At 36.0% G+C, this 26162-nt stretch overlaps 1 non-coding gene and 1 pseudogene across 2 annotated transcripts in view; one reads left to right on the forward strand and one right to left on the reverse strand.

Moving 5' to 3' along the window:
• The window catches only part of LOC144374619 (transport and Golgi organization protein 1 homolog), a 135900-nt pseudogene that overhangs the window by 19747 nt on the left and 89991 nt on the right, over nt 1-26162 (reverse strand). The window contains exons 9-11 of the transcript XR_013433974.1: nt 20105-20191; nt 17042-18363; nt 16269-16423 (exon numbers count right to left, since the gene is read on the reverse strand). The product of XR_013433974.1 is annotated as a transport and Golgi organization protein 1 homolog (transcript). The remainder of the gene's footprint in view (nt 1-16268; nt 16424-17041; nt 18364-20104; nt 20192-26162) is intronic.
• On the forward strand, nt 13148-13254 carry LOC144374634 (U6 spliceosomal RNA). The gene has a single exon (XR_013433984.1). It is a non-coding gene; the product is annotated as a U6 spliceosomal RNA (small nuclear RNA).

Genomic DNA, 26162 nt, shown 5'->3' on the forward strand with positions numbered 1-26162 from the left:
GTAAATCTTCTTCTCAAGCTCTTCATCCTTGCCCTGTCCTTGTTTACTCCCCTTATATCAAAGGGGTCATTTGGTATTTGTTTTTTAACGATTGACTAGCTTCACTTAGCATAATCTGCTCTAATGCCATCCATTTCCCTCCAAATTCTATGATTTTGTCGTTCCTTAATGCAGAGTAATACTCCATTGTGTATAAATGCCACATTTTTTTTATCCATTCATCTATTGAAGGGCATCTAGGCTGATTCCATAATCTTGCTATAGTGAATTGTGCTGCTATGAACATCGTTGTAGCAGTGTCTCTGTAACATGCTCTTATTAGGTCTTTAGGGAATAGACCGAGAAGGGGAATAGCTGGGTCAAATGGTGGTTCCATTCCCAGCTTTCCAAGAAATCTCCATACTGCTTTCCAAATTGGCTGCACCAATTTGCAGTCCCACCAGCAATGAACAAGAGTGCCCTTTTCCCCGCAGCCTCTCCAGCACTTATTGTTGTTTGACTTCCTAATGGCTGCCAATCTTACTGGAGTGAGGTGGTATCTTAGGGTAGTTTTGATTTGCATTTCTCTAACTGCTAGCGATGGTGAGCATTTTTTCATGTACTTATTGATTGATTGTATGTCCTCCTCTGAGAACTGTCTGTTCAGGTCTTTGGCCCATTTATTGATTGGGTTATTTGTTATCTTATTGTCTAATTTTTTGAGTTCTTTGTATATTCTGGTTATTAGGGCTCTATCTGAAGTGTGTGGATTAAAGATTTGTTCCCAGGATGTATCAGAGCCTAATTTTAAATGGTTGCTCAAAGGCAGTGCAGTAAACACATGCCTACTCTTCCCTGTTTTCACCGCCCTCTACACGTAATATGAGATAACTGTCACTTGGGCCCAATTCCCCAGCAGTCTCCTTAGGGAAAAGACCTGTAGTAACATTAGCTGTTTGGATTGTTGGCTGCATTTCAGAACATACCATGAGGTTGTCACCTCTATTCCGTCAAAAAAAAAGTGCAAGTGGGGAAAGCTCAAGTACACTCTCACCGGCCTTGCTTAACCATACAGTCACATCCTGCCTGCCTTGGGCCTGACACACTCCATTTCTCTGTCGCTATGACAGTCAGTGCACCCACTCCGCCAGAACTCAGCCACCCGACAGGGGTCCCAGGAGCTCTGGGTCCCCCAGGGAAACAGTGACAGAAGGCACAGTGGCAGGTACTGAGTCCATGGTGTAGGGACAGCTGAGTGGAAGCGACGCTTCCCTGCAGAACAGCACAGGACCCTCTCTTTCACCGTTTCCTACTTCAGTAGGACCCAGCGCAGGGGCGGGTACTGGGAGTGAACTTTGCCTTCCTCCACCACAGGTGCTTTCCGCCCAAGGCACGTGAAACCCGTCATCAGAGGAAGCCCCTGGGTGGACTGCAGTGAGCAGACAGAGGATGCCGAGGGGCGTGGCTGGGAGCGGGAAGAACCAACTGCGGAGCCCGGCGGGGGACAGCGCCAGTAGAGCCAAGCGGAAGAGTCCAAATGAAAGGACTCCAGAAGGAAAGAGGCTCACCTGTCCCCGGAACTGGGAGAGGACCGGAGATTTAGAAGGCCCTGGAGGAAGCCAGGGAACTAGCAGAAGGGGATTATAGGCAGAGACTAGGAAAAAGGAGAAAGTCAGGCCTCCCAGCCCCTCCCAGAGCAAAACCCTTTTGTCAACGTGTTGAGACACCAGGTACCTACCTGCCCCAAAAGTGCAGACAGAAGAGGAGAAGCTTCTTCTGCTCCCTTCTAAAAGACTACTGCTCGGACTGGGCTTTCCTTCCCTGCTCACTCTAGTCTTGTTACTTTCTCCAATTTTGGATGACACTCTTTTTAAAAAGCCTTACCCTAAGGAATCATGTCATTATCACCCCAAGCCGGTGGCTTCATTTCTGGATGCCACATTTTAGGGTTGCATGACTTGTGGAAAAGAACAGAATCATGAATAGCCAGAAAAGCACGTGCTAAAAATTGAAGAAACTGGGGACATTTAACTTGGGGAGGAAATGAACATCTGTGGATCTTTAAAAATCTGTCGTCAAGTTGAATATAGTCAATTCAAAAGAACAAGAATAAGCAGGAAAGCACTGAAAAAGAAGAGCAATGAAGGGTACAGGGAGGGCAGACTATATAATTAATTCATGTACCCTCGTCCAAGCCCAGGAATACATAGAGATTGTGGGACAGAATAGAGAATCCAGAAACAGAACCAATTGGACATTTGGGGTACAATAAAAGTTAGTTTGGGGAAAATAGACTTTCTAATAAGTAGCGTTACCACATGGAAAATTATAAAATTGGATTTTTCTCTACTTATTCAAAAGATAAACTAAAAATGGATAAGAAACATGAATGTAAAAATAGAAAATAAACAAGTACTAGAAAATATTAAGTGAAATTTTCTATGTATTATGAGTGGGCAAAACCTGCCTCATTGAAAAAATCTTTCCTGGCTGTATCTAAATCTGCTACACACACACACACACACACACACACACACACACACACACACACGCAGTTTGACAATGACAAAGTGAGAAAAAATATTTGCAACATATTATTGTCCAAAGAATCATGTTCCTGAAATATAAAGAACATTATAAATAAAATGGCCAGCAAACCTATACAAAAATGGGCTGAAGAAATAAACAGATCTCAGGAAAATAAATGCAAATAGCTATAACATATGGAAACATGCTCTGCTTATCTCATAATGAACAAAATACAAATTAAACCACACCAAGACACCATTTCTCACTTGCATTGGCAGGATCCAAACGTTTGACAACATACTCAGTAGGTGAGAGAATGTGGGGGAATACAAATTCTCAGACACTGCTAATAAGTATACAAAATGATACAACCCTTATGAATGAGATTTGGCAACATCTCCCAAAACTGCTTATATATTTACCTATTAACTCAACAATCCCACTTTTTTTTTTAACTTTTTCAGTGCTGGGGAAGGGTATCTTGGGCAAGTGCTCTACTGCTGAGCTATATAGTCCACCAGCCCTAACTTCTAAAGATACTGGGAATACAACAACAAATGTTTAAAACTTGTATTTACAAAACTATGTTATTCAAGCATTAATTATAACAATACAAGATGGTCACAAAAGGCTGAAACAACCGTCATCAATGAAAGTTGTTGAATAAACCAAAGAAGAAAGAAAATAATTTTAAATACTGCTAAGAGCTGGTTTCCAGAATACATTTTTTAAAAATGAAGTAGAGAAAAATATTTATAGAATACTATTTGTATCTTAGAAAGTGAAAAAAGATGATATTCTTATAGCTTTGAGGTAAAACTGACATGCAATAAATTACATGTATTTAAAGTGTGCAATTTGATGAATTTTAACATGAAATTATGAAATCACCATTATAATCAAGATAATATACACATCCTTTACTTCCAAAAATATTCTCATTCTCTAGGTAATTTTGCCCTTTGTCGCCCTTCTTTCTTGCCCCCCACTTTCCCATTCCTCCAGCAAAATGTCTTATCTTAATAGATTGCTTTGTATTCCTCAAGTTTTATGTGTATGGGATAATATATTGTATTTTCTATGGCTTCTCTTATTCAGCATAATTTGAGATTCATCTACATCAGTTTATCTATCATCTATTTTTATTGCTGAGTAGCATTTCATTACATGTACATACCACAATTTGTCTATCATCTATTGACAGACATTTGGATTTTTTTCCAGTTTGGGGCTTTTACAAATAAAATAGCCAAGAACACTGATATAAAATTCCTCCTATTGCTATATAACTTATCTTTTCTTTGGAAAAGAATGGTTGGATATGACTGGTGTATGTTTACCTTTTTAAGAAGGTGATTCTACCACTTTATATCCCCACCAGATGTGTACCCATCCAGTTCCTCCATCTCTTCTCCAACCACTCAGCACAATTGTCTTTAATATTAGATATTTAATAAGTGTGTAGTGGTAACTCTTATGCTTCAAAATTGCATTTCCCTGATAATTATGTCAAGCATTTTTAATGTATTTACTATCTGTTTATCTTCTTTGATGAAGTGTTATTTTACAGGACTATATTTTTTCGAATGCGTTCTAAGAGTTCTTCATATATCCTTGATGCAAGTCTTGATAAATGCTTTACAGTAATTTCCTCCCAGCTTGTGTTTTGTCTATTTCATTGACTTCAAAGTGTATTTTGAATTACAGAGGTTTTAGTTTGATGAATCCCACAGTCAAATCCTTTTTAATGCTTTTGTTGTCAAATTTAAGAAATCTTTGCCAAACCTAAGTTCAACAAAAATTTTTCTCTTATTTTTTTTCCTAGAGGTTTTGTAGTTTTGAGTTTAATATTTAAGTCTGTGAGTTAATTCAGGTGTCTAATGCAAGGCATGGATCAATATTTTGCATATAAATATGCAGTAATTTCAGTACAATTTGCTGAAAAAACTTTCCATTCTCTACTTGTCTTTCCATCTTTGTCAATGACTGTTGCCATATATATTGTGTATCTATCTCTGAATTCTTGGCTCTGTTTCAATATGTTTTGTCTGCAATCCTGATTACTGTAGCTTTAGAATATTTTTTTTCCTCTTCGTATGGTACTAGGGATTGAACACAGGACCTTGCATATGCTAGGCAAGTCCTCTACCACTGAGCTACATCCCCAGCCCTAGATTAAGTCTTGAAGCCACATATTCTAGGTCTGTTGCAATCAGCTTGTCATTTTCTACAAAACTCTGCAGGGATTTTGATTGGAATAATGTTGACTCTGGTGATTAAACTGGGATGAATGGACACCTTAGTCTTCTGACTCATAAATTAGGTATATCTCTCCATTTAGGTTCTCTTTAAATTCTATCAGCAATATTTTATAGTTTTGAATATATACATTTTAGTTTTTGCCACGTTTATGTTTAAATACTTCATATTTTTATTCTATTGTACATGGAAATCTTTAAAATTTCAATTTCTAATTATTCATTGTTAATATATAGAAAATATAATTGCTTTTAGATGTAAATTTTATCTGTCAACCTTACAATAGCTTTTTTCTAGATCATACCAGATTGTATCTATATATATTCATGCTATCTGAAAAGAAAGAGAATTTTATTTCTTCCTTTCCAATCTGAGTGCATTTTATTTCTTTTTCTTGCCTTCGTATACTAGCTATTTCCTTACTGCACCCCAGTACAATGCTGAATAGATGTAATGAGAGTAGACATCTCTGGTTTCTGATCTTGGGGAAAAGTATTCAATTATCAACCATTAAGTATGAGGTTAGCTGCATTTTTCAGAGGATGTTTTAAGCTCCCTTCTATTCCTAGTTTGTTGTTTGTTTTTCTACATCAATAATCAATGCTGAGGGGCTGGGGTTGATACTCAGTGGTAGAGCACTTGCCTAGCATGTGTGAGGCAATGGGTTCAAATCTCAGCACCGCATATAAATAAGTGAATAAAATAAAAGTCAATCAACATCTAAAAAATTATTTTAAATAATAATCAGGGCTGATTTTTTTTACATGTCGATGCGATTTATTGTCACCTACTTGTACATGCACACAAAATAACAATATAATTTGGCCAATATTACTCCCCAACATTTCCCCCCTCTGCTATATTTTTTAAATGCTTGTTTTGTATCTCTCAAGCTAAACACAAAGATTGTGCTTTTAGGTACATCAATGTGGTAAATTTCATTGATTTTCAAATGTTAAATAAATTTTGGATTCTTGACATAAATCCCCATCATCCGTCTAGTTTTTGTCTATGATGTATTTTCCTTTTACATATTGTTGTATTTGACTTAAATTTTTGTTTAGAATTTCTGTACAGATTCATTGGAGATCCCATGAGAGGTATGTGGTTTTCTTTTCTTATTATATCTTTGTCTTGGTTTGGTGTAGTGATAACACTGGATTCATCGAGAAATATTTCCTTGCTTTAATATTCTACAAGGGTTTAGTATTACTACTACTATTAGGAATTAGTATCATTTCTTCCTTACAGGTTTAATTGGATCACCAATAAAGCTATCTTGGTCTTATATTTTTTTCTTTGTAGAAAGGTTTTTACCTATACCTTCAATTTCTTTAATAGTCAACAAGGTTTATGAAATTGTCTGTTTTTCTTGAGTGAACTTTTGCAATTTGTGGCTTAAATAGAATTTCTTCATTTCATCTAAATTGTCAAGTTAATTAACATAAACTGTTCATAATATCCCCATTATCAGTCTAGTATCTGTGAAATCTGTAGTGATATCCCTTCTCTGATTGCGAATATTGGTAACCCGTGTCTCCTCTTTTATTTCCCTCACTAGATGTTGATCAATTTTATTCATCATAAAGAACTAGCTTTGGGTTTCATTGATTTTCTCTTATTTTCCTTTTTTTAAAATTTTACTGACTTATGGTCTTTATTATATCTTTTTTTCTTGCTTACTTGGAGATTAACTTATTTTTCCTTTTCTAGTTTCTCATAGTAGGAACTAAGTCAATGACTGGAGACTTCTTTTTTAATAAAGCTATCTTGGGCCTGGTAGTGCTATAAATTTTCCAATAACACTTTAGTGACATTGCACAAATGGATATGTTGTTTTCAGTTTTATTCAACTCAAAATATGAATTTCTTCTCTGATTTATTTGACTCAAAAATTATTTAGCAGTGGGGGCTAAGGTTGTAGCTCAGTGGTAAAGTGCTTGCCTTACATGTGTGAGGCACTGGGTTCGATCCCCAACACCACATAAAAATAAATGTACTGTGTTGTTCATTTATACCAAATATATATATATGATAGATAGATACAGATATAGATACAGATATAGATATAGATATAGATATATAGATAGATAGCAGATAGCAGCCTGGCACTTAAGTTTTCAAATATTTGAGAATTTTCCAGATTTTTCCATTATTGATTTCTCATTTTATTGTGTTCAGAGAATAAACTTTGCCTGACTTTGAATACTTTTATATTTACTGATAATTTTTTTAAGATCCAGAATATAGTTTATCTTGGTAAATGTTCCATGTGCACTAAGCTCCTTGGGGGTTTTCTATAAATGTCAATTAATTTCAAATGGATGGATTGATTATGTCATTCACACTTTCTACAACCTTACTTTTATTTTTCGTTTTCTGCCAATTGCTGAGGAAAGGATATTGAAATCTCTAAATGTAATCTATAGGATTCATCATTTTCCTCATAATTCTATCAATTTTGATACTTCATGTATTTTGAAGGTCTAATATTAAAAGTACAAGCATTTAGGTTTATTATATAATCTTGACTGATTCGTTTATCATTAGGAAATAACTTTCTTTAGTCCTGATGATATATTTTGCCCCACAACCTCTTTTGGTTTAATGTAGCTACTCCAGATTTCCTTTGACTAGTGTTTAACATGAGATATCTTTTTCAATCATTTTAATTTTGACTTCTTTGTGTCTTTCTATTTACAGTGTTATTCCCTTAGACATCTATTTGGGTCTTGCTTCTTTAGGCAATATGACAATCTCTGTTTTTAACAGATGTATTTAGATACTTTCCACTTAATAGGATTACTGCCGTGCATAGGTGTAAGCTTAATATAATCTTCTATTTGTTCCTTCTGTTCTTTTTCTTTTCTTTCTGTCTTCTTTTGCAGAAATACCACTATCGGTATTTTTAGTGATTCCTCTATTGGCTTATTAAGCTATAACTCTGTTTTCTAATCTTAGTGCTTCAGGGTTTAGAATATACATCTTTAATTTGTCACAATCTACCTTCAGATGATACTATATTACTTCACATATTCAATAAGAACGTTACAATAGTTACTACCCTTCTGAGATTTATACTGTTGTCATGTATTTTACTTTACGTGTTTTCTAAGTCCCATACTACACTGATATTTGTCTTTAAACAGTCAATGACTTTTTAAAATGTTCAAATAAGAAAAATTATTTTAAATATTTATGCACACAGTCACCATTTTCAGTGTTCTTTACTCCTTTATTCCATTATTTCCATCTGCTGTCTTGGTGCAAGTGTAGGTGAATTCTTTCAGCTTGTATGTCAGTACAAGTCTTCATTTTAGAAAGATATTTCACTGGGCATGATATTATCGGCCAACATTATTACTCTTCAAATATATTAAAGGTATCACTCCACTATATTCTCTTATGCCTAATTTCTGACAAGAAATCTGATATCATCCTTAGTTCTTCTCTACATAAATGTCTTCTCTAACTGCTAAGATTGCTCTTTATCACTGGTTTTGAGCAATTTATTTATGATATAATATACCTTGATATAGCTTTATTCATGCTTTTTGTACTCTAGTCCCATTTAATATCTTGGATCTGCAGATGTACAGTTTTCACAAATTTTTGGCCATCATTTCTTAAAATATTTTTCTGAATACCTCTCATCGCTCAACTTGAAACTGTCCCACAGCTCACTGATGCTCGGGTTCACTTTTCTTTAACAGAAGAAATTTTCCCTGTTTCATTTGGGGTACTTCTCCTGCTATGTCCTCAAGTTCACTAACAATTTCATCACAATGCTTATTCTGGCATTAATCCCATCCACTGTGTTTATCATACATTTTCAACTCTAGAAGTCTGATTTTCTTAAAATATATCTTCTATATCTCTTTTTACCTTTTTAACACACGAAATATAGTAGTAATGACTTTTTAAAAAATGCCATTACCTCATTCTAACATCTCCGATAGTTCTCAGTTGGCTTTGATTGGATGATTCTTCTCCTCATCATTGTGGATTGTATTTTTCTTGCTTCTTTGCATGCCTGGTAAGCTTTGATTCGATGCCATACATTACGAATTACTATTCTTAATATTTCGTATACAATTAAATTACTGGAAACAATTTGATTCTCTTGGGTCTGAATATTTGTTAGGTATGACATAAATTGTAATAGTCAGTCCGAGGTAACACCCTTCTGATTATTCTACCCAACTTCCTTAGATAGTTTTTTCCAGGTGCTATTCTGGTCCCTGTGTTAGGACCTGTTCCTTCTAATCACTTAAGATGGTTTCTCTGACTTGCTAAGCAGTTTCATCACACTTATGTGCAGATCAATACCCTGCTGAACACTCAGAGAGCCTTTCACAGATTTCCAGAATTGTCTCTCAATGTAGCAACCTTCTTTTGGTACTCCACCCTGTGAATTCTAGTCACTTTGGTTTTCCTGGAATCTCAGCACCATCTCTCAATTCATGGTATCCTCTGGTTCTGCCTGACTTCCCCTTCTTTGTCATGACTTGGGAATCTCTTAACATAGTAAAAGCTGGGGCAACTAAAGAGCTCATAGCATTTGTTCTTTATGTTTCCAGAATCATTCTTTGTTGCTTGATCTTCAATGTTACTGGATCTTAAAATTTTATATGTTTGTGGGGTTTTTTTCATATTTATTTTAATTGTTTCAGTTGGGAAGGTGAAGCCAGTACATATATAAAGCTATCATAGCTAGATGTAAAAATCATTTGCTTTTCTTTTTCTTTTTATGGTGCTGGGGATTGAACACATGGCCTCATGTATGGTAGGCAAGTGCTCTACCACTGAGCTGCATATCCCTTTTCTCATTTGCTTATTTTTTTAATAGCAGAATGCATAAGGAAATAAATTTTTAAAGTTAACTATAAAAGAGAGTAACATCAGGGTAGACAGAACTGGGACAAAAGCTAGAGTTCTTTCAAAATCAGGCAGGAGAATCACAAGTTCAAAGCTAGACTCAGCAACTTAGCAAGTCCCTACGCAACTTAGTGAGAACTATCTCTAAATAAAAAATAAAGAACCTAGGTATGTGGCTCAGTGGATAGGAGCCCTGGGTTCAATCACCAGTACCAGAAAACAGAAACAACTTATTTTCACAAATTAACTTTGGCTCTTCTAAATATTTAAATAATTGTAAAATAAACAAAAAATCTTTAAAAATTAACACCTAAATATTGAAAGCAAAAATGAAACAACCTGTGATATCATGTTGGTGACAAACCACAGAAATGAATTATTTCAAACATACCTTAGTGGGATATAGCTTAAAGACAAGAGAATTTCATTTAATTTCAGGAATACATTCCTGAAAGTATTTTAAACAACATAAATATAGTCGTGTGTTGCTTAATAATGGGAATAAATTCTGAGAAACACATCTTAGGCAATTTCAGTGTGTAAACATCATTGAGTATACTTATACAAACCTAGAAAATATAGCCATTTCCACACGTAGGTATTCATATATGGTATATCATCGCTTTGGGGATAAAAACCTATAAGATATTATTATACTGAATTCTGTAGACAATTGTAACATTGTAAATGTTTATATATCTAAATATATCAAAACATAAAAAAGATTAAAAATACTAGGTGACAAGAATTTTTTAGCTCCATTATTATGGACTAATGACCAAAATGTCATTAAGTGGCACAAGACTGTAAACAATTATATTGATGTCATTGAAAACTGGAACTCCAACATCAGAGAAAGAAAACACAAATCTAAGATAGATGAAGTGAAGTAAAATCTCTCTAGCATACTGAATTTTCATGGGAATTATCTAAATGACATGATCAAAAATCCCCACATATTTCTGAGCTTACAGAAATATGTGGGGATTTTACTTACTAAAAAGGCTTACAAATGACAGTCAATTTGAGCAATAAGCAATCCTAGTACTTGGAATGTAGCCTCTAAATATCATTTCCTATTGAAAGAAACCAAAGTTCTTTTAGAGAAATAGTTCCTTCAAGGTCTGGACAGGGAATGTTTAAGATGAACTTGGAACATCTCATACTTCAAAAGCAAGGGAAACAGGTAAAAATGACCACTAGGTGGTGGCAAAGGGTCCCAGGAGCCAAGATAAAGAGGCTTCTATAAGGCAAAAGGGGGAGAAATTGAGCATCAGGTAAGAACAATTACTATTCCTAACTGGATTAAACACACCAAATATTTTTAAATGCATGACATCATATTGACTCTTAAATAAAAGTTAAAAAGATTTCAAAAGCCCCTTTGGGTATCATTTGATAATGCTAGAATAATACCTTACTATTCTGAAAAGTGTTTAAATGAAGAAAAAGAATCAAATGTTTATCTCCTGCCTTAACTATACAAACCGAATATTTGTGTAAAGAATAATCAATCATAGCCAGGCGCTGTGGCACACACTTGTAATCCCAGTAGCTTGGGAGGCTGAGGAGGGAAGATAGCAAGTTCAAAGTCAGCCTCAGCAAAAGCGAATTGCTAAGCAACTCAGTGAGACCCTGTATATAAATAAAATACAAAATAGGGCTGAGAATATGGCTCACTAGCCAAGTGCCCCTGAGTTTAATCCCCAGTACCAAAAAAAAGAAAGAATAATCAATCATAAATTTTTATTTGTATAGGCATCCCAACCTTTAAATGAAGAAAGAAAAATCCCAGCAATTCAGACCATTGCTATTTTGCAACCTGTAATATATTAGCAAATCTCACCAAGGTCACTGTTGACTAGTAGTCAACATCAAAGGAGAGGACATGCAGATGTCAATGCAATATTTCCTATTAAGTTTTCATAAGAAACAGAATTGAACCTAAACCTGACTACCAATTTCCAAGAAATATAAAGCAACAGAGAGAGGCTGAGGTTGTTAGCTCAGCACTTGCCTACAATGCATGGAGCCCGAGGTTCAATCCCCAGCACCACCAAAAAAAAAAAAAAAAAAAAAAGGCAATAGAGAAAACAGGTTAAATTGTTGTACCAGGGGGATGTCATTTATTCACCCAAAGTACAATATATCCTAGAAGTCCCACAAACATATTTTTTTCAATTATTGCAAAAAATTACAAAAAAAAAAGAAATCAATAGAGAGTAACTTATATGAGCTTATATGAGACTTGTTCTCCCACTGAAAGCAACCAGAAAGTTGGAATATATATATTGGTACCAGGGATTGAACTCATGAGCACTTGATCACTGAGCCACATCCCCAGTCTCAGCCCCATTTTGTATTTTATTTATAGACAGGGTCTCACTGAGTTACTTAGCACCTCATTTTTGGCTTTGAACTTGTGATCCTCCTGTCTCAGCCTCCCAAGCCACTAGGATTAAGGCATGTGCCATCATGCCCAGTCAAAAAAGATTTTTAAAGAGCTATTTTTCAGATAGAAAGCCACAAGGAACATGCAACTGTCACCCCTAAGAGCAGGAGAACAAATAGGTGAGCATTCTACCTGGAGGCACCCTCTAGACCTCAGTTTGAAAAGGGGAACACAAAAGGGGCACAAGAGACTCACTGAGGAGAGAGAGACCAGAGTTCCAGGAGATTAAGCAGCCAAAAATATGTAGAGAAAACTACCAGAAACATGGGAGCCACAAAGAAAAAGAGTTCCAGAAATCTGCATGGAGGTGGTCTTCAGTTTGGGGCTACGTTCTAAGCAGTACCTGTGAGGGCCAAAAACAACTATAAGCTAACCAATCCCACAGTTGGCACTGAGCTGGGAGAAGTCTGGATTCCAGCTAGCCAGAGAGAGTTGACGTACAAAAACAGTATGGTCAACAAGCTCATGAAGAAGTATTTGATCCTGGCATCATGGCACATATCTGTAATTCCAGCAATCAATCCCAGGTTGAGGCAGGAAGATCCCAAGTTTGAGGCTGGCAACTTATCAAGGGCCTAAGGAAGTTAGTGAGACCCTATCTCAAAAGAAAAAAAAAAGTTCACTCAATATCATTAATTATCAGGAAATAAACTCACAAAGACATACCCACTAGAATGGCCCAAGTGCTAGTGAAGATGAAGTCAAGTGGAAGTCTCCTAAATTGCTGGTGGAAGTATAAAATGATTGTGGTCATTTTTTAGCATGGCTTGACAGTATCACATAAGATAAAAACATACATTAAATGTAGGAGGCAATTGCACTCCTAGATATGAGTCCACTTATAGTGGCATATATATGAAACAGTACTGTAGGAAAAATGAATCTATAGTTTTTAAAAAAAAAGTTATCAATGGTTGCCTGGAACAGGTGGTGAAGGCACTCACTGGGAAGGATCCCAAGGAAACCCCTATTCTAGTGAATAAAAAACTGTTCTATATCTTGATTATGGTAGTTTTTACATGGGTATCTACATTTGTTAAAACTCAGAGTGTGCTTGCTTTGGCAGCACATATACTAAAATTGGAACAATACAGAAAAAATTAGCATAGTCCCCGAGCAAGGATGACACCCACATTTGTGAAGCATTCCATAGTTTTGTGGAACCAACCCTTCAGCAGATGAATGGATAAAGAAACTGTGGTACATATATGAAATGGAATATTTCTTATAGCATTAAAAGAGAAAAAAATTATGGCATCTGCGGGTGAATGGGAATATCAGGTTAAGGGAAGTAAGCCAATCCCAAAAACCAAAAGCTGTATGTTCTCTCTGAAAGTGGATGCTGACCCATAGTGGGGGTGAGGTGGGTGGTAAGGGGCATGGAAAGAATGGAGGAACTTTGGGCAAAGGGGAGGTAGGACAGGTGAGGGGGCAGAGGGATAGGAAAGATGGTGGAATGAGATGAACCTCATTACCCGAGGTACATGTAGGACTACACATGTTGTGTACAACTAGGAAAAGTTTGTTCCATTTATATACAATGAATTGAAATGCATTCTGCTATCATGTATAACCAATTAGAACAAATTTAAAAAACTCACTGATATTGGCTATCAAGGAATTACTGTTAAGTTGTGTGATGGCCTGTGGGTTCATTATACTATTCTCTATGCTTTTCTTTAAAGCTTTTCTAATTAAATTTATTTTTAACTATTACATAGAAACAAACATTATAATTATTGAAGTAGGTAACATGACATTTTGATGCATGAATACACTATGTAACGTTTAAATCAGTTAAATATATCTACCTCCTCAAACATCATTTCTTTATGGTAAAACTTTCACAATCTTTTCTTCTAGTATTCTAAAATATACAGTATGTTATGGTTACCTATAGTCCCCTACTATTCTCTCTGCTCTTATTTGAAAGTTTCCATGATAAAAATACTAAAAATTTTTAAATTAAGATATAACTTCAAATATTTGAAGGATTTCTATGTAGAAAAGAATTCAATTTTATAGAGGAAATCATGTGGAGGAAAATTTGGAGTCAATACAAGGATGAACTAGACAACAGAAGAACATATAGCCTTGTAAGAGAGTGACTCATGCTAGGAAATACTGGTGTACAGGCCTCATAACTATTCGTCAGGGCCACAGTAAAGAAAATAATAGCAATGAGTGAGAAACTAGACTAACAGCCTTCCAAGGTTTCTTCTAACACTAAGATTCTGCTAGGATTCCATTGATCAATGAATCTGATTGGTGCACATCTCCCAAACACATCAGAGCCTATTACTCTCCAGTCCTATCAGATATCATACTACTTGTTTAAGATTTTACATTGACTTGTTCATAATTTTTGCATATATTTGTTAAGTCCTTTTCTTAAGGCTTTCAAAAATCACAATCATGCCTTACACCTGTTAGAGTCTTTTAGTCCTCGCACAATGTCCTGTACATACTGGGCCATCAAAATGCCTTTTTGAAATCTCCTTTCAAATCAGTCTCCTAACATTGTGCCTCTTCTTTGCCACTCACGTCTATGTCTTACCTATCACCGTACAATCACTGACCATACCTGCACCACATTCATGTCCCCTGACCTAGACCTAGAGGAGGGCTCTGTGCATACCTAAAAATATGAATAAAGAAATCCTTCCCATATCGTGAGGCTGTTAACTTTCTAAGTGATGCTGATTCATTCTGATAATCAAATTATGACTGTGGAAGACTGCTTTAATCACTGGAAATATAATTATTCTAACTGCCTGGCTCATATATACCCCTTACCCAGGTGGCTGCCACCATCATGAACAAACATGGAGCCAACTGAAAAATGATTTGTTTCTCCCCACCACATCTTTTCCACCCTGGTGGTCTTTCCTCCCCAGGTATTCATTGTCTTTATACCACCTTCTGACTGTCTACATGAGAATTAGGGCGTGTATAGGGGTAAAACCCTTCAAAATGCCTGACACCTCACCAGACATTTTACCTTGTCAAATCATTTAATTCTTATGATTGGAGTAAGCATTATCTACATTTTTCAGATGAGGAAAACTTTTTTCAAAAGTTTAGTTATTTGCCCAAACGTCTAAATGATAACCTTGGGATTTGAAACCAGATCTACCTGGCTTCAAAATCTATACATTTTACAAGGAAAACAACAACATCATCTTTCTTACACAAGCCTTGAAATAACACAACCTACAGGAAACAACTTCAGTTGAGGAGGATTACTGTCACAATGGCCCTAGGACCATCTTATCCTCCAACCTCTAAAAGCTTTCTCATTCCTATAATTAAACTCTAAAAGTCCAATATCAACAAATACCAATAGGGGGGAGGTAAGTCCTAAAATGCTTAGATAAGCTTCTAGACAGATTAAATGTCTTGTTTGGATCATGATTTTCTTTAGAAAGATCAGCCTTAAGTGACTCTTTCTAAGAAACAGATCTAACCTAATTCCTTTCATTCTTAAAACTTTCTAAGGATCCCCACTATTAATGGTCTAATGCTACTTTGGCTCATGACTTCCTTTAAGATTTGCTGGCCTCTCCAACAGGCCCATCCCCCTCCAACTTCACACTTTACAACACCAACTATTCACATTCTCCTGCCCTCCCCAAATATCCTTTCTTCATGTTTCCATTTCTCTGAACACATTTCTTCTGACTGCCAGCTTCCCCCACCACCCCAGCCTGTCTAATCAACAACAAACCACATGTCAGACTCCTGTTTGCCCTTTGCCTGTGCTTCAAACACATCTCAACCACTTTCTGACCTTACTGATCACCCTTCCAACCATAATAAATGCATTTATGGACAATAATGTTCTACCATCAAATAAATACCTCTCTTTCTGCCATTATCTTACTGTGTTTCAAGTGAATGCTGTTATCTCCCTGCCAGAATGAAAGGTTCTGAAAGGAAGAACAAAGTTTTTACAGGTGTGCAAATGTCCAGCCTTGGTAGATAGCAAATCTTCCTCATGTGCTAAACCAAGTAGCCAATAAAGCCACACCCCTATGGCTTTTGTTTCAGGAGCTATCTACTCAAAGGGTCAAGAGTCATTTTCATAAAGACATTTTAAGTTTTTCACTTCATGACCAGAAGCCACTTAAAAACTAATAAATAATCAACATTCTAACTGAAGAAACTATGTCAAACTTACCATCTTAGACAAATAAAGCAAGAATGAATATAACAAGAAAAGTATGTTGTCCAAAAGGTTGGCATCTGCTGGCTCTTCGACCTTTATCTCTAGTTGGTTTTCTGTATCAGCAGCATCAACAGGAGTACCTCCTGTTATAAGTAGCTCTAAAATTGAAAGGGGAAATGGCTATTTTATTTTATGCTATAGAATAAGAACTGTCTCTCTTCAGTTTCAATATTCATCGAGTGTTTCACTAAATATATGAGTCACAGTGCCTAGTGAAGGTGAGGCACTGGTAGAACACTTGCCTAGTGCAGGTGAGGCACTGGGTTCGATCCTCAGCATCACATAAAAAGAGATTAAATACTAAAAAAAAAAAGGTTATGCTAGTCACTCCACACCCACATGATCTAGTACAGGTATTTTATGATTAAGAAATTATGTTTAATAAAGCCCTTTTATAATTTTAACATAAAATGTGTACTGTTAACAGGTCTACTTTTGTGCATTAGTTTCTCATTTATATCTTTCTCTTTTGCTTTTTATAAAATTTCTTATTGAACATGCAAACCAATCCCAACTGTCCTAAAGGAAAAAAAGAATAAGCAATATCCTTTCATACTGTAGCCCAAAAGAATGAATAAAGGAACATATGGGGCTCCTGAGTCAGCCTTCTTTCTCCTTTAGGCACATGGAAACTGAACAGAACTTTACAATAATACACGAAAACATCTGGAAGAACAACTCCTTTTCTCCAGCCCAAGCCGCAGGCAGGTATTTACCTTCAGCGTTAGCCCAGATTTCCTCTAGAGGAGGCGCTGTTATCAATGGAACAGTCTCCTCCACTGTGGAGTGCTTGTACCTCACAAAATAGATCAAGTCTTGGATATCATCAAGCACTGCAGCCTCTTCAAATATGTTACTTTCCTTTATTCCTGAGTCTGTATTATCATTCACACGATTATCAAGCATTTGCTCTGCTACGCTCAAAATGTGTGACTCAGAGGCACGGAAGACCTTATCTAGAACTTTTTCTAGATAATAGGGCATTAGGTTATAGGGCAGGCTCTCCTGCTGTGCTGATTTCAGCTTTAAAGACATTTCTTGCAACATGGCTTCCAGTTCTTGGACATTAATGTACTTCAGGAAGCGTTGCAAGGACTTTTGTTCTATAAAGAAGCTGCGGATTATGGGCAAGTCTTCCTCCTGATTGCTAAGCTCTGGCTTTAGGGCTATATGTGGACTCTGTGGGAATATATCATCTTCAAGGTCTGCAGAAGCAGGACCCTGGCTTTTTGCGTCTGTGATATGCCCTATGTCCTCAAGGTCCTCTTTTGAGGTTTCTTTTCCAGTAGCTTTTTCTGTAGACCCTAAAGTGTTCAGATGTTCCTTAGGGTTGTCTTTTTCAAGATCGTCAGAATCTTTATCCTGAAATACTTCACTTATCCCTGAAGTCTGAGTGTTTTCCTCGTCACTTCTGTCAAAGAGTCCCTGGGCTTCCTCATCTGCCAGAGGACTTTCCTCCTTTCCCATTTCCATATCACCTCGTTCCTTGTCCATCATGTCTACCCTTTTGGCTGTGGTTTCAGTTTTCTTTAAAATCTTCCAAATTATACTCATTTCTTGTTTGTTTTCTTTGGTTTCTAGATAAGGATTGATTTCTTTTTTCAAAAGTTTATAAGCATCAGTCTTCTCCTGTTCGTTTGAGACCTGAGAAATGTTGCTGGTTTTGTTTTTTTTCACTTTCTGGCACTTTCAATTTATCTGGTAGTATTTCTTCAAAAAGTTCAAATGAAGTTTGTTCACCCTGAGCATTACCTGTTTGACTATCTGCATGAGGATGGTTCTTCTGAGCCAAAAATTGTTCCTCAAGATCCACAGTGTTTTCTGAGAATGCACTTTCAATTTCTTGTGAGTTTGCTACTACTGGTTTAGGTTCAGGTTCAACATCCTGGGAGACTTCAGGAAATTGTCCCACTTTTTCTATAGCTTTCTCAGAATCTTCATTTGCAGAATCATACAATTCCCAAAATTCTAGAAGTTCTTCTATGTTATAATTATCAAAATCATCTACTCCAACATCAAAACAAACAAAATCTGTCTCCTAAAAGGAAAAGAAAACCATTAATGTGTCAATAACAAAGTATCACAAAAGCAAACTCATCCACGCTCCCAAATTCAGGATTGGTTCTAAAGAATCTTTGAGGTCAACCAGATTACCCTCTTCCAACCCCCACTGCCTAACTCCATCTATGGCTGAGTAAATCTGTCTTTTTCTAGACTACAGTGTTAGAAAGTCTATTCTTTCTTTCTTTCTTTTTTTAACATGGGTCATATTCTTTAAAAAGCATAATGAGTAAAAATGGTGACAATTTGGTCTCCAATTGCCTGACTCTTGGGTCTCTCTCAATTTGCTCTGAACATAAGTAGGGAAAGGCAAGGTATCACTTATAGGATCCTCCAGCTCTTAATATCTACACCTATGTTTCAGAAATTTAACTCTTAATCATTTGCTCAGGAGAAGCTGGAAGATCCTGCAGCCTTGAGAAAGATGAATCAGTTTTAAAGTATCTTACTGAGATACAAGTACATTGGATGGAATAAAGAATGATATTAAGGAGGCTCCTCACATTACTATTACCACAAGAACAAACTGAAAACAAGATTCAACAAGGTATACACCTTTCTCTTCATCAGGGTTTCACAGTCACTAAGATCTCTCTCAGGATTATGTGTATATTATCTAGTCTTCCTTCTTGCTACTAGTAAGCAAATTGATATAAAAGGAGCCATAGTATGAATGGACATGTTTTTAAAAAATTTCCATTCCTAATTAAATCTCCATAATATTCTGCGGGGGTTCCGGGGGGTGGGGGAGGCAGTTCAACGTAGTAGGGATGAGTGATTTCCTCTCCTCATCACATGCATTTCTAAGCCATGAGGGATGCATGTAATGGGAAATACAATAAGAAGGCAGAGTTCAAAACAAATGAGTTCTCTGTAATCAGTGAACTGCTGTCACAGCTTAAATCCCAAGAACTCTCTTTACCAACAATGAAGTCCAACAAGCAACAGAAGTGATTTTATGGCCCCTGAGATTATAAAGAAATTTTAGGAACAGCAACAACAAACAGGATGACTTTATCCATTCAGTCCATCTAATCTAAGAACTGTCCTAGCCTAGCAGCTTGCATATTCTACAGCCACTACAAAGAGCTGCCCAAAGATGTTTCAGTGTTGGTGGGCATCAATTACTATACAATTTAAAACTCTAGAAAATAATCAGCTGAAGTGAGAATTCTAGAACACGAAATCCTTTCAGTCACAAAATCAATTTAAGTCAGAGCACCATACAGGAATGTTGTATAAAGGAAGCAGTTGGGGCCTTAAAAGATCTGAGACTGAACATCACCTGAAATGCTCAGGTCCCCTTTTCCAAATCTATAACATGACTATGATGATCCCATATATGACTAAGAATAAGAAAACCTTTGTAAGTACATATTTCTAACCTAGTTTAAAAGAGTTTATTAATTTAACCTAAATATACTTAAAATGTCTAATAACTATCCAATGAGATTTGCCTGTAAAATGAAATTATTTGCCTCTTAGAATATCTGTTTCAATATATTAGACAACTCTCAGATTATAATATAATCACCCTTGAATGCCTTTCAAACTTTTTTTTTTTACAGGTAGTCTGATTTCAAATGAAAATCTGACACACAAATGTTAGATTGCCCCCCAAACACATTATAAAACATTCAGAAGCAGTTAACTGAATATAACTGATGGATTTATAAGCCAGTTTACAATTGAGAACAAAAAAGAAATCCATAACTTACATCTGTTGGAATTTGTAGCTCTTCTTTAATATATCCACGAACTACCTTGATGAAATCTTTTGGAAAGTATCCAAACATACGGCCAACCTATAGTGCAAAAGAGACAAATATCAAATAAATTCTGTACAAGGAATATAAATAAGAGATTTCTCAGAAGTGGCAGGAAATATACACATAATAGATAGGTATATGGTATAACCAAGAAAGAAAGTTGCTATAACAATTACACTGAGATTATTATTCCAAATAAAAATTAAGTACAGAACTATTAAAGCAACATTTCCAACCACTGAAGTTTTCTTTTTTACATTTAGCTTAATTCTCAACACAGAGCATATAAAGTTAAGACTTCTGAAGTAAATAAAAGATCTGCATAGAAGATTATTGGATACTATATGGTTAAAACTATGTAAATCAAAGCTGGTTATAAATGCAATTCCAAATAACCTCTAGCAACAATTTACCTGTACATTTTGTAGCATTGCTCATAAACCAATATTTATGTCTTTCTTAACCAATACACAATATTCATAAAAATTAATAAGTAAAAACAATACAAAAATCTCTAGAATGTATTACCACTATAGCAGATGTATTGATAGTATATGCTTTCCTAGCTTTGTCCAAATCTACTTTTACAAGCACTTGGGGAGTGCTGAGGGCCATTGTCAAGTAGGAATGAAGCTTCAAAATTTCCTTGCCAGCGTACCCCATGTTAAATGGATTTCGCTGTTGACATTACATGTAAGGTGACCTTGCTCAAGGACCAAGGCAGATCCGGGTTTAGAGCTGATCAGGTTTGAGGAAGTATCCCACTCCTTAGGGTGTTCCCGGTTTAAGACAAAAGGAGTTTTAGGGAAGTTGGAGGTTGAAGATGATTGCTGTTGGGAGTAGGGCATGCCTGCAGCCTGAGTTCCCACTGAGTTCTACTGGAGAAAAAGTTTTTAGGAGATGTATTGTTTGGGAGATTGGATTGCCCCTGAACCTGTGTGGAGGCGGTGTGAGTCGGGAATAAAGAATTGCTGTTTGAATCTACAAGGCTGTGAGTGCCTCCTGATTCTGTGCCCAGCCAAGACTGCGGCATTATGGTGGCCCGTACGTGGGATGTCTGAAGCTTGGGGGTAAGTGAATTTGCTCGCTCCTGAAGGAGAGCAAAAAAATGGGTGACCATTTCAAAAAACAATGTGTTCTTGTTTTGATTTATTTTGTTTTCATTTCAAGTGGCCTGTTCCTAAAACTTTCTCAGGAAAACTGGGAAAAATGGTTGACTCAAGGTTTGAAGTTGTTCGCCTCCGAGGAAGAAAAATTGTTAGAGGAAGAAGGTACCCCAGTAAGACCAAGAAAAACTATGGCATATGTTGATACAATACAAAAATGTAGCCCATGGCTTTATAAAGATGAGTTATTAAGTATATCAATGGGACCATTATGGTATCCTGTAGAAGGATTTTTCTTCAACAAGAAAGAGATGGCTAGTTCTGTTCACTATACTTGTCTTGGTTTTTACAGACAGCTGATTTATTTACAAAGCTAAAATGTTAAAATATCAACCAGTAAATATGAAATCAAGTACTCTTTACTTATTAAGTTCCATAAGGTAATATATTTAAACATTATGTGTGTTTTCATAAATTGGCAAATGGAAAAATGTTTAATATTGCTTTGGTCTGTGTCTTTGCTGAAACAAGGTTACTAAGTGTTAAGATTCTATCATGTGTAATTTATATACAGAGAGTATAAGAAGTTTCAGCTGGGTTTCAATTACAGTATAACAGTACCTTAAAAAACATGAAAGTATTTCATCTTATTAAAGTGGAGTAATTTTATAAGGGTTGTTTTAGAATGTGAATTTATAAAAAGGGTTAATGGTTAAAAAAGAGATATAAAAAGATTCAAGATGTGGAAATATATTTTAATATAAAAGGTTAAAGGAAAAAGAAATGTTTCTAGTTGAGATAATCTCTGTGTGGTAAAGTGAAAAGTTGTAAAATGTCATTTAAAAAGATTTTCAGGAAACTAGACTTAATTTAAAAGCTTGAGAAAGGTAGAAAGAAAAAAAAGGTATTTGTACATGGAAGATTGAGAAAAAGCTTCTTAATGGAGTAAAAAAGAGCCTTTGGTTGAAGGGCAGCCATGTAAACTAATATTAAGCGATTTAAACAAAATCTAAGCCTCGTTTAAAAGAGTGAAGCTGTAGGTGGTGAAAAAGTACATTTAAAAGTACAGTATAGATGATAAATGAAATGCTTTAAAAGGTTAAATTGAAGGTTGTTGAGATACCTTCATGGCGGGAAAAAAAATTGCTTTACTCATCAAACTATTAAAATATACTTATTAAACTAAAAAGAGGGAGATGAGATAATCTTTGTTAAAGTAAAAAGTTATAAAATGCCTAAGTACATTGCAAAAAGCTTTAAAAGGTTAAATTGAAGGTGGTTAAGATGCCTTCATGATGGAGGAAAAAAAATATAACCCATGAAAATGGGAAGATAATAAGATAAAAGATTTAGATAAAGAAGATTAAAAATTTGAAGTGGAAAACTTCAAAAACAGAAGTACAAAAAGGTAAAAAAAGAGAGAAGATGTAGAAAGGTAAAAAAGATATAGGAAGATAAAAAGATGTAGAAAGACAAGAATTTTATACCCACAAAATAGGAAACAAAAGAAAACTAGGAGAGAAGAAAGCAACTAAGGGTAAATATAAAAACCTTAGAAGAAAACTAGAAGACAGAAATAAGATGGAAAATGGTTAAAAATGTCAAGTAAAGGTATTTCAGATAGAAAATACAAAAGGCTAAGACAACTATGGTTTCAAACCACATCTAAAAATTAAAAGGACTAAAGTAATTCTAAAAACTAAGGCAAAATGCTTTTGAAAGACTTAAATTTAAAAGGATCTTAAAGGGGTATATACCCCCAAAGATAAACTTAAAATAACCCTTTTTTTACTCTAAACTTTTTAAATTTGGATTCATCAGGACTTAATGCTGTGGAAAGACACATGTATCCAAAAAAATGTACATAAGCCTAAGGTACTTTGGAAAGATATTCTAACAGGACATTGGAAAGCTCCTGATCCAGTGTTTGTCTGGAGTCGGGGTTCTGTTTTTGTGTTTCCACAGGGAGAACAGCAGCCGATTTAGATTCCAGAGACACTAACGAAATCAATTTCTACAGACCAAAAAGAAGATAATTTGACTCAAATCCATAACAGCTGATATTCAGAGCTCCAGCTTGGCTATTCTTACATCTGCGACAGTGATTAACCACGGTGCCTTTTTTCAATATCTATTTTATTATTGCATTTTTCCCACATCATAAAGTTGTATTTTATTTTTTGAGCTCATACAAACCTAGGTTAATGTTTTTCTGATCAACTTTGTTTTTTGACTGTGTTTTATTTTTTGACTGTGGAGTTTTTAAACATTGCAATGGAGATTTTACCTAGGTAAAGCTACAAGGCTGTTATTATTGTCTTATGTGTTGTATGTTCTGTGTGCACTGTTTTGTGTTGCATGTCAGTATGTGTGTATGTCCATATTTTTATATGAGGAGCGCTCATGAAAAAATGGATCCGAATTTTCTTTTTTTTATTCACGTGATTTAAGTGGTTTAATCTAAATTAGGTAAACAGCTGTTAATGACTGTTTTCAAAGGTGGTTAACAGAACTGTTTGCTTACTATTGTTTTTAAAGGTGATTAACAGATCTGTTTGTTTACTTTCACTTTTCCTTTTCATTATATTTAATAATTCTGTTCAGGATAATGTCTCTTTAACATTATTGCCAGAATTCCCATCTCCATCCCAGTGCCAGTAAAGACTAAGAAAACCAAACTACAGCTTCTATGATAGCTATCACAGTAAAGTGTATAAACTGATGCATCAATGAATATAACTCAACAAGTAATGCTCAATCAAGGAATTGATTTACTTTTGGAGGAAATGGACATATTGATAGACTCCTCCGATTTGAACTGCTTGCAGAACTTGCCTGGACTATATATGAGTTGCATGCATTGTGAACTATCGTCTGGTGCAGCGAATTGTGGTACTGCTGGCATATCCTTGCTGATGGTGTCACCAGTGATGCAATTTCCTTGCCAGCACACCCCATGTTAATTGTGGTAATGCTGGCATCTTTGCTGATGGTGTCACCAGTGACACAATTTTTCCAAAGGAGCCGTCAATTGGCTTGGTGTCGTGGCATTTCTCTATCCTCCTCCCTTCTACTAGTGATAGTCTAAAATTTGGGGGCCAACAGAGGTGAGGCAAGAACCTCACCCCCCCCCACTGGCACCAAGGTTAAATTTGGGGGCCAACAGAGGTGAGGCAAGAACCTCACCCCCCCACACTGGTGCTTAGGCCTATCCACAAGCATGGATGAATGCTGGACTGGTAGTCAGTGACGGGTTGATCTGGTTGCAGTGGATTCAACCCAAGACAGGAAACTGACGTCTAAAGGTCAGTTCTCCCATGACGGGTAAGAACCATATGTTGAATTGAACAACCTACCAGGCACAGTCCTTTAGCCACATTGCTTGTTGTTTAATTAATCAGAAGGGGGGAGAAAATTAATGCTGCAGTCTTGGCTGGGCACAGAATCAGGAGGCACTCACAGCCTTGTAGATTCAAACAGCAATTCTTTATTCCCGACTCACACCACCTCCACACAAGGTTCAGGGGCAATCCAATCTCCCGAACAATTCACCTCCTAAAAACTTTTTCTCCAGGAGAACTCAGCGGGAACTCAGGCTGCAGGCACGCCCTACTCCCAGCAGCAATCATCTTCAACCTCCAACTTCCCTAAAACTCCTTTTGTCTTAAACCGGGAACACCCTAAGGAGTGGGATACTTCCTCAAACCTGATCAGCTCTAAACCTGGATCTGCCTTGGTCCTTGAGCAAGGTCACCTTACATGCAATGTCAACAGTGAAATCCATTTAACATGGGGTACGCTGGCAAGGAAATTTTGAAGCTTCATTCCTACTTGACAATGGCCCTCAGCAGGGGAGAAAATAAAATTACAATATAATGCATATGAAACCACATATCAAGCTTCAGTTTCACCCAAAATAAATCCTCTGCAGAAAAGAACCCCATTTATTTTCAGCACCAACAGTTAAATTATATGAAGTTACATAAAGTGTACAAAAGGTATATAAAGTTCTCCTTGAGAAAGACACTCCTATTACTAACTACTGACTAAAAGGAACAGAAGATTCTTGCCAATAATTAAAGGAAACTGATAGGCAAATCAAATGCCCAAAAAAGAAAATTAAAAAAGGCATCTTATCACTACCTCTAAAATATCCCTATTCATGAATGTTCTTGTTATATCTAGAAACCATCTGAGAGCCAGTATTAGTGGTAGAATACTGCCATGAAGATTAGATAAGACGGAGCAATTAAAAGCTTCATCACTGCAGATAAAGTCTGAGACTCTAGAAAATCAACAACATTGCAGAATAAAAACTAAAAACTCAAAAGGAGAATCATTTTGAAAACTAAAGAGTTTTTAATTTCTTAAGTATAACACTTATGACATGAGAGGCGAGTCTGAGGGGAAATACACTATTCCCTTCTGATGAAAATTCTATTAAGGTTAAATTTGGAAAAGGGAGAGAAACCAGAGATGTATGGAGAAAGGGAACACATTTATCTCTTCTTAATCTGTGTCAAATGAGACCATAGATTATATAAAGCTCCATAATTACACACTGGGTGGTATCCCATTTCTTGTGATATGAAAAAAAATGATGCAGAATCATGGAGGTTCATGACTGGAAATAATTTTTATATCTAATTTTGCTTCCATACATCATCCCTGCCAAGGTGCTGTTGATTTGATTTGTGGGTGGGGAGCCAAGAACTGCCACAAGAGAACAAATTCTGCATAAGCTACTATCAGAACAAATTTACTTAAGTGCCACTGCCCTGAAAGGAAATATTCAAAAGGAAGATGGATTAGACAGGGGTCCTTTCCTAACTGAGTTTTTCACTTTATAGGGAGCTCAGATAAAACACAACCTGACTGAAGGCAAAGAAGACAAATGAATG

The sequence above is a fragment of the Ictidomys tridecemlineatus genome, unplaced genomic scaffold (genome assembly GCF_052094955.1).
Source record: "Ictidomys tridecemlineatus isolate mIctTri1 unplaced genomic scaffold, mIctTri1.hap1 Scaffold_78, whole genome shotgun sequence".
Lineage (NCBI taxonomy): Eukaryota > Metazoa > Chordata > Mammalia > Rodentia > Sciuridae > Ictidomys > Ictidomys tridecemlineatus.